We start from the raw sequence: 19,043 nt of genomic DNA on the forward strand, positions 1-19,043 counted from the left end.
AGCTGTGTAATAGGCCTCCATGTTGGATTAAGGTCCAAAACTGGTATTGCTTTATTCCTGATAATGAGCCTGGCACCAAAGGTGCCATGACTGACTCCATGTATGTTTCTGATGGAGTTTTAAGGACCTTGGGGCCAATGTGAAGGGCTTTAGCCCCACTGCTGTCAGGGGGCTGTTATATCTGAGGGGGTCAGGGACATGGATCGTGACACTCCCCTAATATGGCAGCAATCAGTGTTTTTATGTCACCTACTTCTAAGGTCATCCCAGTTGTCATTCTCTCTAATCCATAGATCCATTTACCCACCCCTGATGTAAGTGATGGCAATTAACAGATTAAATTATTTTTGTTCCATTTATGGGCACAGGATGTACTGCGGGAGTCCTCCCCCTTTTTCCAACATGGGGAAATGAGTAATGCCAGTGCTCAGTCCGAGTGAAGCTGCACAATTTGTCTTTGTCACCACGTCTGTCATACTAATTCTCTTCTGTCCTGATAAATTCCTGAGTCTTTTCACATACAGCATTCTCTCCTCTGTTTGATTGCATCTTCGAGCATTTGGGTTATTCAACAGGCTCTGGCCTCCTCACCGGTTCTTCCAAATCTAACCATGATTTTAGAAGGGGCTTGTGTAGCCTCCTCCTCTCTGCCTTCCCCTATCTCTTCATTTTCCAACATAGTGGAGGTCATTACAACCTTGGTGCTAAGTACACCAACTTTACCACCATGGTGTAAACTATGTTTACACCATGGTGGATGGCGGATTTACCGCCCCATTCCAAGGTGAGTGGGGCGGTAAATCCCCATTTCCCATTTTCCCTTCCCCATTCCCAGTTTTGCCCCATAGGGCATAATGGGAGTGGGGAAGGCGCTAATTACGCCACCGTAAATTACGGTGGCGTAATTAGCATCATGGCGGATTAGTGCCATGGATTTTAACGGCTGCTAAAAGCAGGCGTTAAAATCAGAATCAGGCGTTAAGGGTTAACGGTGGCGTTAACCTTTAACGCCTGAGTTGTAATGAGGGCCAGTGTCATCACTGTCATCATATTCATCATCTTCTCTGTCTTCAAAATCTAGTCTTCCAAGCGGACTTGTCCTATATGTTCAACTCATCACCACCTCCTTCCCCCATGTTGAGGAGACCCTAACCTACTCCCCTTATTCTGTTGGTGTCATCCCTCCAGCTCCTGTACATATTGCTGATCCCCATTGTATAGCCCTTTCCTCCCCTTCATCTGGAAGAGTATGTTTCTAAAGAATATCATTGACTTCCTTACGGCTTCCATCTAAACCCCTTTCTCTTTCTCTCTGTTCTTGACACCTCTCTCTCTCTCTGTCTAGAAATGTACACCCCCTAATGATATCATCAACTTATTTTCATAGTCTTTCCCTGTTTCTTTCCACCTCTCATTGTATCTCCCTTTCCTTTTCTTCCTCGCTTTTCCTTCTTTTTCCTTCTCCTCATGTCATCGTTTCTCATTTATACTTGCTTCTTCTTGTCTTTTACCCCTTTTTTGTCTACCTCTTACTTCCTTTCTCTCTCCTGTTCTTCCCCATTCCTTCTTTTTCTCTTTCTCCTCTCTTTTGACTTCTTCCTGCTCTTGTCCTTGTCTCACTTCCCTTTCTCTTTCTTTAAAAGTGTCCATGCTCTTTCCATTCAACGTGAGCATTATATATCCTCCTACCAATTCATTTGGAACAATTGCTATATTAACCCTGTTACCCTGTCTGCCTCTCTCTCTCTGGACCTCCACTCTGGCTTCTGTCAGTTTCGCATGTAAGTCACAGTTCTTGTCATATTCCACATGTGTGAACACTGGTCTTAGCTTACTTAGATATTCTCCATTGACAATGTCTTCACTACTGTAGGCGAGAGGCACATATGTGGGATTTGTTTACCCTGCTGCTGCTTTTAACGCTCGTAATGGAGATAATCCTTGTGCTTCCGAAGATGGATCACTGCTCTGGAGTGGGTGAGGAGGATCGTAGGGTGCTTTACCCCCATGGGCATGATGTTTAAGTATTCATTCTTCTCCAGTGGCTCCACTTTCCATAGTTGCAAAATGGCTAGTCTATTTTGCAACTGTTTTCCCTTATAAGCGATATGTAAATAGGTGCACATGTTTTGCAGTACTGTCTTTGAGTGAGTGCCTTCTTGTAGCCAGATCAAAGACATTTTGCCAGCTGTGCCCCACACCCACTATGTGTGTTGTTTACTGATTTTGTCTTTATACTGTAGTAATTCTTTGCACCTGTGGCTAACGGGAGTATCTCCCATGATAATATGTCACAGCTCAATTTACCAGTACTTACCAAATTTTATTTCAATTTTCAATCACCTTCTTTGGCCTCCTTTTCACATCTTTTTCCAAAATACTTTTCCACAAATGAATACTTCTGCATCTCTCTCTAGGAACACACCTCCTGTGTCACCCAATGCATCAGAGCAGCACCACAAACTCCACTCATGCTCCAAACCACCCCACCTCACTGTTCCATCCAAACCTTCTGAGTGGCACAACAACCATCACTCATGCTCTGAAGCAGCTCCACCTTGTTGCTGCCACACTGGACCATCCTCCTCAGTCCACACCACAACTCCACATCCTCCACAATATATACTGTCAGTCAATACAGCTTCATTTCGGTTTGAAACCATAAAAGCCACAACACAATATAAACAGCAGTGTGAGGAAGTGTGAGAGAGTCAGTTCACCAGTTCAGCAAGTGTGGCGTGGTGCGCTCGAGCTTTACTTCTCTTTTGGTACGCCACAGCGTTCTCACAAGAAGAAAAAGAAACTTCGGAAAATAAGTCTGTGGCTCCTGTAATTCGGGTGATTACAACAAGCAGGAGGCAGTGGTTGAGGGATGGCGACCTCTACCTATGGTGTGAGGAGCGGGAGTGGAGGTAGTGGGAGTGGAGGTAAGGCAAGTGCATCATCCCTGGTCTTTGATGCAGGGGTGGAGGCTGCACAGTCTGTATCTCCACAGGGCTAGGCAGTGATGAGTAAAGGGCTCAGTAACAAAGTGGTTTGCCCTGCGTACAATCTTCAGTTTAAGGGCAGCCTTGAGCCTCTTTCTTTGCGCCTATCATACCTACCCATTAACACTGTGACCGGTGCTTTTCTTGAACTGGCTAATGGGCGTTCTATTGCCTCTTCCCCTTCCGTTCTGCTATTTTGGAAAGTTGCGTTCCCATGCTTCTACCCCTCACCTGCTCCTTCCAAATCCTCAGGTTTTGCTGGTCTCTCTGCAGAACGTGGAACCTATTGAACCTGTTGAATCTGGTGTATGGGTAAAGCAAATAGCAGCAGCAAAAACTATGAAACCGGCAGTGTTCGTTGTTGGAAGTCAAACCCATGAGTGTTTGAAAAATGCCCCTTCATTGGTGGATGTAATCTCTACTCCATTACATTCGGTGGCCCCTATGCCTGTTTCTTTGACTTTGTCGGCTCTTACAATTTTGGATGAAGCCGTTTTGAATGACTCCTTTCAGGCCCTCCTATCAACTACCAAGGGCCTTTTAAGGGACCTCACTGACATGGACATTTTGTTTATTCATGATGATAAGGACAATCATGTTGGAAGGGGGGGTTGTTGATGTTTTAAAATCACCAGATGTAAATGTGGGTTTAACAATCCTTCCAAGTGTTGTTTCAATGTTGGGCCTGGTGCTGATGGGGGGATCACGGTTTGGTTTGTGTCTTGATTGTTCTAAGAATATGGAGGAGGCAGATATAGGGTCCTTGGTTTTAGGGGTGGCCCCTGTCACCTCTATTTTTACAACAAATCAGTTTAGTGAGATCATTAGTTCCAGCTCCCCCCATCTATGTGTTCAGCCAAAAGTGGGTTTTCGCCATTTGCCCCATTCATTCATGGAAATAAAAGTAGATTTACATTTGCCCCTGCAACAGCCAGGCTTCGGCTGGATTTGACAGAGGATTTGAGTCCCTTTAATCCATCAGCCCTAAAGTTTGGTGCTGCCTCTCCTATTTTACCTATGGTGAGCCCCTTGCCGATGAAAGAGTGTGTTTCAAACGTCCAGGTTGACCCTGTGGCAGCCTTTCTTTCTACCATACATGTAAGTTTAAATGTGGCCCTAAAAGACCTGATTAATACTAATGAAAGGGTTGGTGGTGTACTTGGGCAATAGGCACTCGCCTTAAACCATTTAAACAAAACAGATTTTCTTAAATAGAAGGCTATATTAATGGGGAACAAATGCTCATTGGCATTGTTCTAGGTATGCCAAAGGGGGCGGCGCACTCAAATTGTAAAATGGCAAAATTGAAAACCCAGCCTGTGTATGTAATTGCATCAATAATGGCCTTATCCCTTGTTTTGAAATGGCTGAGTACATAGTTGTTGAGAACACACCTATCCTTTGCTCCATACCATTGGTTTTGGTATTGATCAGAGGTCACCCTTCCAGGATATTTCTCCTCTAAGTCCAAGTGTACTGAAGGTGGCAGAGGATCTGCTTGCAGAGGGGGTTGAAAGAGTGGAAGTCCCTCCAAATGTAATTACCGAAGAGGGAGCCGGTAGGAGTGATGTAAGGGATGAGTTCCCAATCTGTCAGCAGAAGAAAAGTAGGGAAAGAAATCAGAAAGGGGGAGGAGAAGTTGAGAGTAAAAAACCCCAAAATAAAAAGATGATAAAAAATAAAACTCTAGGGTCTCTCGTGCATTTTGGAGAAAGATATTCCTCCCCCGGGCTCCCTCCACCGATTTTAAGGACACATGGCATCCCATCTTGGTTCTGCTCAAACAGATGAAGCCCTGGTGATTGGGGGTCAAAATCAACAAAATGGGCCTGCTTTTTTTGATTGTGGTTTGAGTGAGATGGTAACATTAGTGAACAACAGGGAGATTGGAGAGAGTCCGGGTTCAAGGAAGGTGGCATCTGAGGGAGTGGTCAGATTGGCTCCAAATGCTGGGCTGCTAATGCCTTGTTTTAGGGTCTCAGTGGGTATTGACCCTGGGCTGTTGAATTTAGACTAGGGTTTTCATCCAACATGGGGAATGGGACGAGGACTGCTACCCTGTGGCCATCCCAGAATAGGTGGGACAAGTAATAACCCCATGCCTCTTCTTGTGAGTAAGCTTGGCCTTGGTACGGCCCTTTGGGCCATATGTTCCATACTTTGGAACAGAGGAGATGTATGATTGGTACAGCTTGTGCCCCAGTCAATCCAGTGGGAGATGGGGTCTGCATATAGTTATACAGTCCCCTAACCAACTATTGTTGGAAAATATTATTCCAGACAAGGAGACTATGATCCTCAATAGAGCAAATGTCCTGAGTATGTTGAGGAGTGTTCCACTACTCTCCCATATTAGCTCAGGAGACATTACCCAGGTGGAATTCTGGAATGATCAACGACTGTATTAGGATATTTTACATCTGCATTCACGCTTGGTCCTGAACCAGATCTCTGCTGCTTCTGATTATATCAGAACGTAGGGCTATGATTTTAGCCTTTTTAGTTCAAAACCACTCCCTCCTGTACAAATTCTGTCTGTAGTGAGTAAAAAGGGGGGGGCAAATTAAATGCTTTTTGGGTAACGATAGAAGGATGGAAGTGTTTACTGTGTTTAAACAAGGCTGCATGCTAGCTCCCCTTCTTATTGATCTTTTCATTTCGGACATTTCTGATGCTTTTAAAAATAGACAGCACTTTCCTCCTTTTTTAGTAGCCAACAGAACTAATCACTTTTTGTATTTTACTTTTTTTTTATTGTATATGGTTCACAAATAAACCTTTACATCAGTAATATTAAAATACGTTAGCAGGGACGTCATTTCACCAAAATGCCAGCGGTAGCAGAAGTGACATCACACGACCCTTGACCCCTGGTGACATCACAGGAGTGATGTCATTTGACCCCACCCCAAAGTGATATCGCGGGATGCGATGGAACACAACCTTTCACTCGTGGACAAAACAGGAAGTGCTATCACATAGCATTGTACACTACAAAAAATATGGTTACGATATCACTATAATGTGATGTACATTTCATACAAGAATAAATCACCATATGTATTGTTAAGATCTGTGTGTATAGGCCCATATTACCAAATTACTGTGAATGCAAGCAGACGTCCATGACCAAATGATAATGCTGTGTTATTATATAGCACTTACGCTTAAGCGCTTTATATAGAAAAAATATACACCCAATATCACCCAACCTGTGTTGGTACTCATTTATCAACCTCAGAAGGATGAAAGGCTGAGTTGAGGCGTTTAAGAACAGACTAAATCAGTGACTCACCCCCTGAAGTGTGCCTGAAATAAACCTTTAATGAGTCTAGCAATTATTGTATAGAATTCCAGAAAGACACATTATTTGATATTCCTAGTCTTTCTTATTTAGGGTCAGTGCTGAAAGTGTTAGACTTGTGTCACTCCTTTTCTTCTTTTTCTTCTTTTTTTTAAGGGGCTTTAAAAAGAAAGCCAGCCACTCCAGAACTAAAGAGCCACATGGTGCTGGCCACAGCCCATGAGCTTGCATTACAAACCCCCCCTTTTTTTTCTTTTATCTTTCTTTTTTTTTTCTAGAGGTCACAAGGGTGACCACAGAGGTCGCAGTTGCGACCTCTGGCGACCCCTAAATGACGTCCCTGTACGTTAGCAGACTATATTTCACAGTTTTACAAGTTAACAAGGGATTTACATTAAAAAAACAGTTAAGATTACATTGTATTACATGGATCACAGAAATATAATTTGCCTCAAAGAATACAAATTCATTAAACCTTGTTATTATAAAGATACAGAAAACTCAAAAAGAAAAAATACATATTACAACAGTGAATATAAATCAATCTACCCATTTAGATTTATATAACTATAAACATTAGGACCAATAGGGTTCAGATCGAGAATTATATCCAGCCTTAACAGCAGTATTTGTATCCAAAATTACAAGCATGCAGCAACTGCATAGGAGCCAATATCCTGATTATTATACAGGTTCAGGGATTTAATTAATGATGCTATTGATATCATATGGCATTCATAACATGCCTATACACAAGTGTTTCAAGGTGCAATGAGGCAAGGGACGGTAACATAGGGAAGACAGAGACAATGATTTTACTAGACCCATTGACATTGAGATTGCGCAAGCGCAGGGAGGGGGAAAGGGGAAAAGTGCGGGGGCAAGGGGGACGGGAAGTGCAGTACATTGGATAGACAATAAATACATAAAGAAATGGATAACAACAATAATAAAAAGTGCGGCCAGTGGGTGGCAGGTGCAAGGGTAAGTGCAGACATCAGGTGTCAAGTGCTGGTAGGGGGCTGTAGGGATACAGAAACAGCCCCTGAGTGCAAGGGTTGTCAGGGGGGCAGTGTGGGTGTGCAACTGCCGTGGAGGGGACCTTGGCCCGAGAACATAGGGTAGCCAGGTGACCAGTGCAGTTTCAGCCAGGAGTTCAGCGGGGAGAGGAGGAGAGAAAGCAGAAGCAAAGAGGAAGGTCTTGAGGTGTTTGCAGAACCGGAGATGGTTCTCCTCAAGTTTCAGAGAGGCATGGAGGCTGTTGGAAGAGAGAGTTGAAGGTATTGAGGCACTAGGCACCAGAAGGCCTTGTGGAGAATGCAGATGGATATGAACTTAATCCTCGCAGCCAATGGGAGCCAGTGCAGAGATTTAAGTCCTGGAGAGATACGATCCCTGGGACTGAGGCCAAGGACAAGACTACCAGTCCTATTCTGGTTGAGTTGCAGAGGGCGGAGATTAGAGGCAGTCAGATTTAGAAAGACTCTGTTGCAGTAGTCCAGCCAAGAGAGAACCAGAGGTCTGGAGACACTGAGCTTCTGGGGGAAGGAGAGGAAAGGAAGAATGCCTTAGAGGAGGTGCAGCTGGTAGTGTGACTTCTTAGGGACTTCAGAGATTTGAGGAGAGAAGGAGAGTGTGGAGTCGAAGATGACCCCAAGGTTTTTGGCCTCACAGGTGGGAGCAGGAGGAGGGCCAAGAGAGGCCCGCCAGAGAGTGACAGGAAGGGATGGAGCGGGAGTGCCGTGAGGAGAATCTCAGTCTTACTGGCATTCGTCAGAGATCATTGGCGGCACACCACTCCTGGATGGCGGACAGACAGTTACAGATGAGAAAAGGTGAAGAGGTGGCTGAAAGGAGCCTGGAAATGAGCTGAGTGTCATCTGCATAGCACTGGAAGCTGGGGCAGAAAGTGGCAATGCTATGGGCAAGAAGTGCCAGGTATGCCACGGAGAGAGGTTAGACCCCTGGGGAACACCACAGGTAGAGATAAAGATAGAGGAAAGGAAGGATCCAAGTTGGACCTGGTAGGGTCGATTGGAGAGGAAGGAAGTCAGCCAAGCTAGGGCCTGATCGGTGACACCCAAGTTATCACAGAGACGGTTGAGAAGGATGGCATGGTTGACCGTGTCAAAGGCAGAAGAGAGTTCAAGTAAAATGAGGACATATGGGGTTTTGGAATCAAGGTTGGAGAGCAGGTCTTCACGGATGTTCATGAGAGCAGTTTCTGTGCTTCTGGCAGCTCTGAGGACAGACTGATGGTCAGGAAGACAACGGATTCAGTGTGAAGATTAAGCTGGGAAATGGCCAGCTTTTCGAGAAGTTTGCCCAGGAAAGGAGTGATGGAGATTGGGCGATAGTTAGCCAGGCAGGAGGGTTTCTTAAGAAGAGGGTGCTCAAGGGATTGCTTCAGGGGAAAGGTAAGACTCCAGTGGTGAAGGAGTGGTTGCAGAAGTCAGCCAGAGCAGGAGCCAGGCTGTCAATGTGGTTCTTGATGGTTTTGGAGGAACAGGGGTGAACCTGTGTAAAGGACCGGTAGGGGGTGGTCTGTACTTCTGCTCTCTATATGGTAGAGGGGAGGCACAGAGGACCCCAGCCTAGATTCTCTATTCGGTAGCTATAGTCGAGCAATCAAGGCCTAGCTTCTCAGGAGGTGATGCAGGCTGGTTCTTAAGTACAGTGTAGTCCCCAAGCCCCCACAAAGGAATGTCCACACACTGTATTGGTTAGAACACAGTCTTTATATAATCAATATTCAAGGTTATGTACACTTATCATAATAACTCACTTTGTACTTAGGAAAATCAACAATGGCAAATATATACAATTCTAAAGTGGTACCACCCTTTGTATTAGATCTCATTAAAGTGCATCAACAATACTGTAACAATGTCACACAGATTAATAGAGTGAAACCAGCAATAGAGAGAGGAGAGAAAATAAGATGGTTGAGCAATAGGCAGAATACTGGCCCCTACCACTAGACACAGTTCTGTGTGGAGATCCCCCCACCTGGGCAACCTGTAAAATAGAGATATAGCACAAGCCCAGTCCATATATTGTTCTGCAAGTCTTATTCCCTCCTATAATGTTTTTACCCCCCCAATGTACCTGGTGGAGTCGAGTTCTTCAAAGAGGCGTCGACAGATCCTTCTTGAGCGACCCCCTTTCAAGCGGTAGTCACGGATCGTCGAGAGGCGTCGAGAAGCGTTGAGGAACTCGGCGTTCAGCGTCGGGGAATCGACGACCCTTCTTGAGTGCCTGCCCTTTAAAGCGGGAGACACAGGTCGTCGAACGTCCGACGGAGAACACGGGTGAACAGCGTTGATGAGGCGGCAGCTTCGTCCGAGCGGTGCTCGTCGGCGTCCGCCTCCTGCAAGGAAGAGGCGTGCAGGGCACCTCGGTGACAATAGTTCTGGACCGCAAAGATTGTGGAGACAGGGGCCCAGCAAGGGCGTCGAGTCGTTCGAGTCTTTGTGGTCTTCGGGTGGCGGGAAACCCACCGGCAGGTTTCTCCTCGGCGCGTTGGTCGTCCTCGACTTTCTCCGGCAGGATAAAGCGGTCGACGATGCGGACGAGGGAGTCCTTCGATTCGAATGTTCTTAGGCAAAGGAGCGGACGGCTCCGGTCGTCGGCTGCACGGCGTCAAGTGGTTCCCATGGCTGGGCAACACAACTTCGACGGGCCTCCAGCGGTTACACAGACCTGCGAACCCTGGTCGACGGCAATGGACTTCGACAGCGGCGATGCCCGGGTGCTTCACTTCGATCTCCTCGGCGGTCCCGTCTCAGGTCGGCAGCCTTTCGAGGGTCTGACTTCCAGGGCGCTTCGGCGAAGATGGAGCAGTGCTCGATGGTCCCTCGGAGCACGGGAAGAGGGCACCTTACCAGGTCCTCTCTCGGGTCAGTCTTCGACGATTTCGGCAGCCTTCGGATCGGTCGAAGCAAATGCAGCAGCAAGTCTTCTTCTTCCAGCTGGACGTCGAGGATCAGCAGTTCCAGTTACTCTTAGAGTGGAGACTCAGCTCCAGAACGCTTCTGAACAATTACCAGTGGTGAGAGGTCCCCAGATATACTATTCTGTCTCTCATCCACACTGCTGGCACACACTCAGCAGCCAATCATACAGAAGGGCATTCATGCAGTCAGTCAGCCAATCAGGCACACAGTGCATTCAGGCCACACTCCTCCCTTTCAGACACTCACAACAAGGAATGTGGATTGGAACAAGTACCCAGCCATTCAACACTACACACTGCATTCAGGCCAGTTTCGGGCAGGGCTGTCTCAGTCTTTGTCTCTCATGCCAGAAACCAGACAACCACAACAAGGAGTGTATATTGGTCACACACTCCATTCACCCAGGTCCCACCCACAGGAGGTACCCACAACATACAGTCACTGGGAAGGCTCCAGTCAGTCTAGCTGGGCCTTCACAACAACACCATATATGGAACTTCCACCCAACAGCCAGTCAGGGGGAAGGGACAGAGTCAGGGCTTCCCAGGACTTTAGGAAACAGGGTAACAGGCAATAGAAAGCAAGAGGCCACAGGGGCCATCTTGTTTCCTATTAGGAATCAACTGATCCCAATGGTAGGGCCTGGGTATCCCAAAATGGAGGACACCCAGAGCACCTGTCAAATTCAGCATAGTGCTGCCACCAGCCTATACCCTGCTCTGTGGGTCACACACAGGTGCCCAAAAACATACACTAGGGGCACAGGGTTGCACCCCCACCCATGAGTGCCATAAGGGTATCCCATGGGTCTGTACACCAAACCAAAACTAGGTAGAGCTGCACTGCCAGGAGTCCCACATGGACTCCTGGGCAGAAAACAACACAGAACACAATATGAAAAAGGACTACAGGACAAGGACAGGGAGGCCCTGTCCCTCCAATGCCTTTCCAGCATCACAACCTGTTTTGGTGAGACTTGTCTAGAAACCTTGTCTGGGAGAACAGGAGAAAAGCAGAGAAGGAGGGAGGAGAGCTGACCGAAGAAGAGCCAGAGGAAGAGCAGGGAGTGGAGGGAGGAGGGGAGAGGAAGAGAGAGAGGACAGAATGTCCTGAGTTCTAGAGATGAAATGAGAAGCCAGGGCAGTGCAGAGGGCCTGGGAGGGGACAGGAGAGGTAGAGACTGCAGCAGGATTGTCCAGTTCCTTGCAGATTTTAAAGAGTTCAGCCGAAATGTTCGATGTGGCAGAGACACGAGCTTTGATGTGAGCTATCTTCATGGTGCGAACATAGAGCCGGTATTGCCTTTGGAGCAGGCTGCAGGCCAGGCTGTCAGAGGATGTACAGGTAACACGCCATTTCCTCTCAGCCACCCTGCACTTGCGTTTGAGGGTGATGAGGTCTGAGTCATACCAGGAGTTGCACTTGGCTTTGGGTTTCATCTGGATCCTGATGACAGGGGCAAGAACATCAATCGGATATAGCAGAGTGGAGCATAGGAAGGGCTGTGTCAGGGCGTGAGTCAGCCAAATGGGGAGTGGGTGGGTGAGAAAGTGGCGGTGAAAGCCTCAACTGACACATGCTTCATGCGTTGGAGAAGGTAGGTTGCAGTGCTGGTGTTGGCTTGCCTTGAGAGGTGGAGAGCGTGAGCTGGTAGGAAGGGAGATATTGATCACTCCAGGAGAGAGGAGTGGTGAGAGGGATAGAAAGGGGAAGGTCTTTAGAGATCAGAACATCCAGAGTGTGCCCTGCAGAATGAGTTGGACCACAGGGGAGGAGAGAGAGTGAGTGTGAGAGAGAGTTGTAGAGGTCGTGAAAGAGTCCAGAGGAAGTCTCCAAGAAGGAGGAGTTGAGTGGACGAGACCAGGAGGGAAGAGGAGAGGTCCGCCCACTCAGAGAGGAAGGAGGAGATCTGACCAGGTGGCTGAAAGATGGTAGCCACATTAAGGGACTAGCTAGGAGAGAGAGCCTGCAGACGAGGCATTCGAACGAGGAGTAGGCCTGTGTAGGAATGACAGAGACAGGAATCCACTCAGGGAAGATCAGGCTACACCCCCTACGGGACAGTTGGACCTGGGCGCAGAGAGGATCTTCTAGCCTTCAGGGAGGAAAGTGTCAAATATTGTGACTGAGCTGGCCGTGAACCATGTCTCTGTGAGACTGAGGACATTGATGTCAAGTTCTTCAAGGAGGCAGCAGATGACAGAGAAGTGTTTGACAGCTGAACAAGAGTTTAGAGTGGCAATATGGAGAAAGTTGCCATCCCTCAGAGGTATTCCGAATGGAGATACAAGACCATACAAGATTGTCACCTCCCCCCACTCCCCATTTTACAAACTTGTCTAGGTAGGCCATTCTTTTTTCACGTAATGCCGGACATGAAAGTAACAGGTGCTTCACAGTTTCAGTTTCCCCGACCCTTTCACAGAATCAGCAAAAGGGGTTTACCAGGCCTATTGTTTTCCTTCTGAGCAGCACCTCACGGTTTGGATAGATAAGTAATTTAAGAAGGATTGTCCGATAGTATTGGTTCGGGAATTGCAGAAAAAGGGGTGGGATAACCCCCCAAATTGTGTGCTCCCACTGTAAATGGCTCAAAGAGGGGTAGGAGTGGAATTTGTCCATAGTTACAATTCAATCCTTCTCATAGAACAATCGCTTTATCTTATCTGGATTCATTACCAGAGTCTCTCCATCTGAGTCAAGATCACGTAAGGATTGGTCACATACATCCTGAATAATAGCCACAAACTTACTGGGGGTAATTCCATATTCCAATGGCTGCAATTAGGTACGAATTAGGTATAGCCTGAAACAAGACTACACCTAATTCGTACCTAATTGCAGCCATTGTAATATTATTAGGCAACTTCAGCGTCCGCCTCCACAACCTTCCCTCCAGTATTTCACAGAAATTCTGAAGCTTAGCATAGTGCAACTCCATCCCATATATCAGTTTGGCACAATTTTACCCTCATAAAAGGAAATTGAGGGTTTCAAATAGAAACGTCAACATTTTCTGTCTAGTTTTGTCATCTAGTTAGATAAAGGTAGAGCTTTCTGTTTAAAGAAGGCACAGAGTCCGCAGCCAGAAGGTTGGGCCATTATAGGGAAACCCAAATATAAAACATTCAAGGTACTCTCTATGGACAAACCTTCCATACTACAACTCAACCTTTTCCTTCTCCGTGTTCTCCACAGCACCAAAATGCGGGTCTTCCTGGGGTTCACAATTAATCTGTTTCCAGACGCAAACTCTGCAAATTTATTAATCAGGTGTTGTAGGCCCACTTTGGTGCAGTCAAGAAGCAGAAAATCATCCATAAAAAACATCCATGGGATGCACAATTCACCCAGTTTCGGGGTTACCAGGTCCCCATCTTCCAAAAACTCTCTGATGTCTGAGACATATAAATTGAAGAGACAAGCAGCTAGCAAACATCCTTGTCTTAAGCCTACACAGGTTTCATTGTCGTAAAGGGCCATGATTAGACTCAGCAGTCCTCCTGGGATACCCCATTTTGCCAATTTAGCCCATAGGCGATTACGGATAAGACGGTTGAAAGCTGTACACACGTCTATTCATGTTACATAGATTTCTCCTCCGTAAAAACCCCAGGCCTACACTAACTCTTAAGGATCAAGTAGGCATATATACAACACTTACAGATCTATGGCCAAAATGGCCCACAAGACTCCACATGCAGAACAGATTGTATCAAAGCGATACACCCATCCCTTGTGTACTGTAACATATCTTAGTGTCAATAGAGCTACTTTAGGTCCACCTCCAAGCATTTGAGGGGATTACCTTATGTAAAAATTCCTGGATACTGTTAAATATTTAGAAAATGTGAAACAACATCCAGAACAGCATGCAGGCTTTTTAAATCCCCAAATAACAATACACCGCACACGAGTGAATCATAGTAAGTAGCATGAGACCACGAATCCCATTAACCACTGGGACATGCTAAACATGTTGATCAGTAATATGCAAGACCACGTGAGTGGTGAAGCCTGTTAACAACAACACACCTCATCCAGAAGACTACGAATCCCATCAACCACTGGGACATGCTAAATACATTAACCAATATTATACAAGACCGCATGAGTGGCTAAGCTGGTTAGCCACAACACACCACGTATAAAGGGAATCACGGAAGGCAGCACCGGACTACATCTCCCATCATCCTTTGGAACAGATTGGTAGTCATCCCATGGATCGATATGCGGGGACATGGGAACATGTAATATGAAATACACGTATACACAGACACACCCGCGTAGATAGAAAAATAACCCCAAGTTTAAGCTACCGCTTCACAAACTTTTGAAACATATTAGGAACGCGGTAATGTGACCACGACGCCGCTTTATAAACAAACAGCCATCCAATATGGCGTCCGAAACAACATCCGACGCACAAGACGCGGCACCCGTAAAGTAATTACTAAGGTAAGCAGCAGGTAAATCGTTATAACTCGCTCAGTCCTTCATAGCATGGCGACTTATTATGTCACATTTAAATGAAAAGTATCGCAGAAATGCCGCCATCAATTACATATGGACTGCCACATATTAGGCATAGAAATATGGGCTGACTGGGTTCAGAAGAACGGCTCAACATTCGGATAGAGTGCTTACTTGGCTTTACATCTGCACCATGTTGTACCTGGCACTGTATTGGCATCATTAACAGTGACATAGATACATGGGCACCTTGCAGACAAAGAGGGGTAATTGTACCTTATACTTGCATCAGAAACAACAATGTACAACTAATCTGCAATATAGGCACATAGGTATCAAGCCTAATGGGACTCTGTCGTCTCTTTCAGGATGAACTCTAAACACAGAGGAAACGATCCTGTACCTTCACTCTAACAAGACCACACAGTGAAGACAGGTGAATAGGCTTGTTGTGTCTTGTCTTGTTTTGTTATACTTCCCCTTGTGGCAGAATTTAATAGAACATGAGTTTAGTTTAGTTTAGTTTATTATTTGTATAGCGCCGCCTGGCCCTGGGGCATCCAGGCGCTTGGCATGGTTACAGAAGTAGCCAAGAAATTACATGTTCAGTAGGTAGACAGTACAAATTGTCACAGCATAATAAGAAAGTTGCTGATAGTATACACAGTTATCATATATTTACAAGATTAGAGAAAGCGCAGGATAAGCAGGCATTAATTACAGTAAATACAATGATAAGTTGGAATTCTAGGCTTCTTTAGCCAGTATCTAGGTTATGGCATTGTGTCTGAATCTATGAAAGGAGGGTTTGGATCTGAGATTAATAGGTAGAGAGTTCCACAATTTAGTGGCAAGCACAGGGAAGCTTGTGCCGCCTGCTTTTTAGAGTTTGAATCTCGGGATGGTTAGGCAGTGTGATTGGGCTGATCTGGTTGGACGGGATGTGGTGTGGTGTGTGAAATTGTCTGAGAGGTATCTAGGTGCTTGGGAGGTTAAGCATTTGTGAGTAAGGGAGAGTGTTTTGTATTCGATCCTCTGGGATATCGATAGCCATTGACAGGATCGTCTGGCGTCCGAAATGTGTTCATGTTTGGTTATATTCAAAGCTGCTCTTAGTGCGTTATTCTGGATAACTTGCAACTTATTAATGTTCTTTTGGCTAGTACCCAAGTACAGGGTGTTGCAGTAATCGACTTTAGAGAGTACCAGTCCTCTTGCTAGGGTGTTGCAGTTGCGAGTCGAGAGGTAGGGTCTGCTGGCGTTGATGAGCTTACATGTGTAAGCGGAGGAAGATGAGATAGCGTTTTGACGCTGTTGGAGACGGTAATGATGTTGCCGTCAATGGTGAAGGTCTGGTAAAGTTTGTCAAGGTTATTGAGTCTGGATTGGGAGCCTAGGAGCAGAAGCTCGGTCTTGTCATCGTTGAGGCACAGGCCATGTTTGCCCATCCATTCTTGAATAATGGAATAGATGTTGTTGAGTACTGTGTTGTCAGTGGCGTAGTCTCCTGTTAGTGGGATGAGTATTTGAGTGTCATCTGCGTAGTTCGTGTAGATGACACCCAAATGGTCCAGTATGTTGAAGAGGGGTTTTGTGAATATGTTGTAGAGCGTGGGTGAAACACATGAGCCTTGGGGAACGTCGAATGTAACAGGGGCTGGTTCGGCAGAGGCTGTCGTGGCAAAAACCCTCATGGATCTATTGTTCAAGAAGGACTGAATCCAGGCATTAGCTTTGTCAGAGAAGTTGGCTGCTGAGGCTAGGTGTTTACAAAGAATATCGTGATTTAAAAAATCAAAGGCAGCTGACAGGTCGAGGAGGAGAAGAAGGGCTAACTTGCCGTTGTCTTTGAGGTTGTCCATTTGTGTCTTGAGATCTATCAGGACTGTCTCAGTGCTGTGTTTGGGCCAGAAGCCCGATTGTCTTAGTCCTAGTAAATTATTTTTCTCTAGGTGGTTCTGGATTTGCAAGTAGGCGGCTCGGTCAAGGATTTTTAGAAGGAAGGGTACTCTGGTGATTGGTCTGTAGTTCGTAGGGATGCTGGGGTCTAACGTAGGTTTCTTGAGTAGAGGTAAAACCCAGGAGTCCTTGAGGTTGTTGGGTACTATGCTGGAGGTGGAGGATGTGTTGATGAGAGATGTGATAAATGGGGCAAGATGTTTGGCTGCGTCTTTGATAATTGGCGCAGGGCAGATGTCGCCTTGGCATTTGGAGGGTTTCAATGAATCGATTATGTCTTCAACCTCAGTGGTGGTGATGGTGAAGAATTTAAATAAGTTATTTCCGTCCAGATGTGAGTTGTGGGTGGGAGCAATGGGCTTGTCTGTGAAAGTGAGACTTTCTTTTTTTAACTCTATTTTGGCTTGTAGTATGGCAATTTTGCCTAGGAGTGCTTCTTGTATTTTGGTGCACCAGTAGGTGTCTTTGGTACATGTGTCTTGGATGGGGGATGGGGATTCGAGGTCTATTAGGATATTAAAGAGCTCTTTGGTGTTGGATTTGGCATTACAGATTCTTTCATTGTACATATTTTTTTTAGTTTGGATGATGGCAGATTTGTATGTGTTGGAGGCTATGGAGTAGGATATTTTATAGTTGGCGGATGGAGACTGTTTCCATGCTGATTCAGTTTGTCTTTTGATTTTACGGAGGGTTCTTATTTCGGGTGTGAACCAAGAGTTGAGATGCGCGCGGGGTTTGGCTCTCCTTAGTTTGAGTGGTGCTACAGTGTTTATGACTTTGAGAATAGTTGTGTTGTAGAGGTCTACTAGCTCAGTGGGATTGGTGATGGCGGGTGAGAAGTCGATGATGGGTTGGAGTAGAGGGATGAGTTTCTCTACTGTGATGTTTTTGCTGTTTCTTGGGTGGGGCGTTGGGAGGGGGCACATTATTTTGTTTGTTTTTGTTGATAGTGAAAGTGATAAGATGGTGGTCGGTCCAGGCGCATGGTGAATGGGATATTAGTATAAATTACCCATTTATTCACAGATTCCAGTAAGGAACACACTACAGGAATCTAGCTGAGCCCAGGAATTGCTCACCTTATAACAGGAAAACATAGAGAGCCCTGCACCAAATACAGGTAAGAAGTCACTTACCCCAAGAACATGTGGACAAATAAACTCCACATATGAACAGTAGAAACTTTATATTAGAAGCAGCTTAAGACTGATGACAGTCCCACTTGTCTTTCTTGTCTTTTTAACCTTGTAGGACCTAGGGATTGACCCAATAAGCCCATTGGACACCCAAGGATATCCTCTTCACCTTCAAGATTTGGAGATTGCACGTAAAATACCACAATTACAAGTATTCGTCCTGAAGAAAGCAGCTACAAACTAATCCCGCTGAAACCGGTTGACTTTTACCTAAGCAGTACTGGATTGATAACCCAGGCTCCGATACCCCCCATACATAGATGAAAGGGCTCGTTTAAGGAAATGATCACAGCTACTTATATCTAGCTAAACTAGCTTTTTAAATATTATTTGACCTAAGAGGTCATAGTGCTACCTTCAATGAGACATACATACTGGAGGCGGTACCATTAAAGACTAAAACCGACCCCCACCATGTGTGCACTTACTTTTTAGAATTTAGGAAAGTAGTGAGAGAGGAAAGGGTCAGGACCTCGACACCTCATTTGTAGGCTGCACACCAGCACATACGAGGGCTGGTATAGACTCTGTAGGAGGTTCCTTACACATAGGGCTAACCAAATATCGCTAGGGACCCAGCTGTAGGAATAACTTTTTAACAATTATTCTTCTGTCATTTGTGTGTTATAAAGACTAGCGTATAGACCTAAGGCGACCACCTTTCGACTTCAATTTGTTGTGACTTACGATTCCTGAATGGCCCACATTACCAATCCATTTAGATTTGTAGAGTGATCTACTCTAAAACCAGTGTGAAGTCTGTTTAAATGATGGGAGATGGACATCCACTCATTCACATGTGATAACAGGATAGATGCAAACCTTTTACAGGCAGCATCAATGAATGCAATAGGTGTAAAGACCGGAGAGGGGGTCTGTACTTCTGCTCTCTATATGGTAGAGGAGAGGCACAGAGGACCCCTGCCAATATTCTCTATTATTGGTATCGTGGTTGAGCAATCAAGGCCTAGCTTCTCAGGAGGTGATGCGAGCTGGTTCTTAAGTACAGTGTAACCCCAAGCACCCACAAAGGAATGTCCAGACACTGTATCGGTTAAAACATAGTCTTTATATAATTAATATTCAAGGTCATATACACGATCACGATAACTCACTTTGTACTCTGAAAATCAACAATGGTAAATATATACAGTTCTAAAGTGGT

General features: G+C 45.7%; 1 long non-coding RNA gene across 1 annotated transcript; it reads left to right on the forward strand.

Annotated features, from left to right (window-relative positions):
• Window positions 1–14,641: 14,641 nt before the first annotated feature.
• LOC138497673 (uncharacterized) lies at window positions 14,642–18,162 on the forward strand. Its single transcript, XR_011278635.1, has 4 exons — window positions 14,642–14,705; window positions 15,089–15,156; window positions 17,709–17,802; window positions 17,934–18,162. It is a non-coding gene; the product is annotated as an uncharacterized lncRNA (long non-coding RNA).
• The last annotated feature ends 881 nt before the right edge of the window (window positions 18,163–19,043 follow it).

This window comes from Ambystoma mexicanum, chromosome 5q, assembly GCF_040938575.1.
Source record: "Ambystoma mexicanum isolate Mex_15411 chromosome 5q, UKY_AmexF1_1, whole genome shotgun sequence".
Classification (NCBI taxonomy): domain Eukaryota; kingdom Metazoa; phylum Chordata; class Amphibia; order Caudata; family Ambystomatidae; genus Ambystoma; species Ambystoma mexicanum.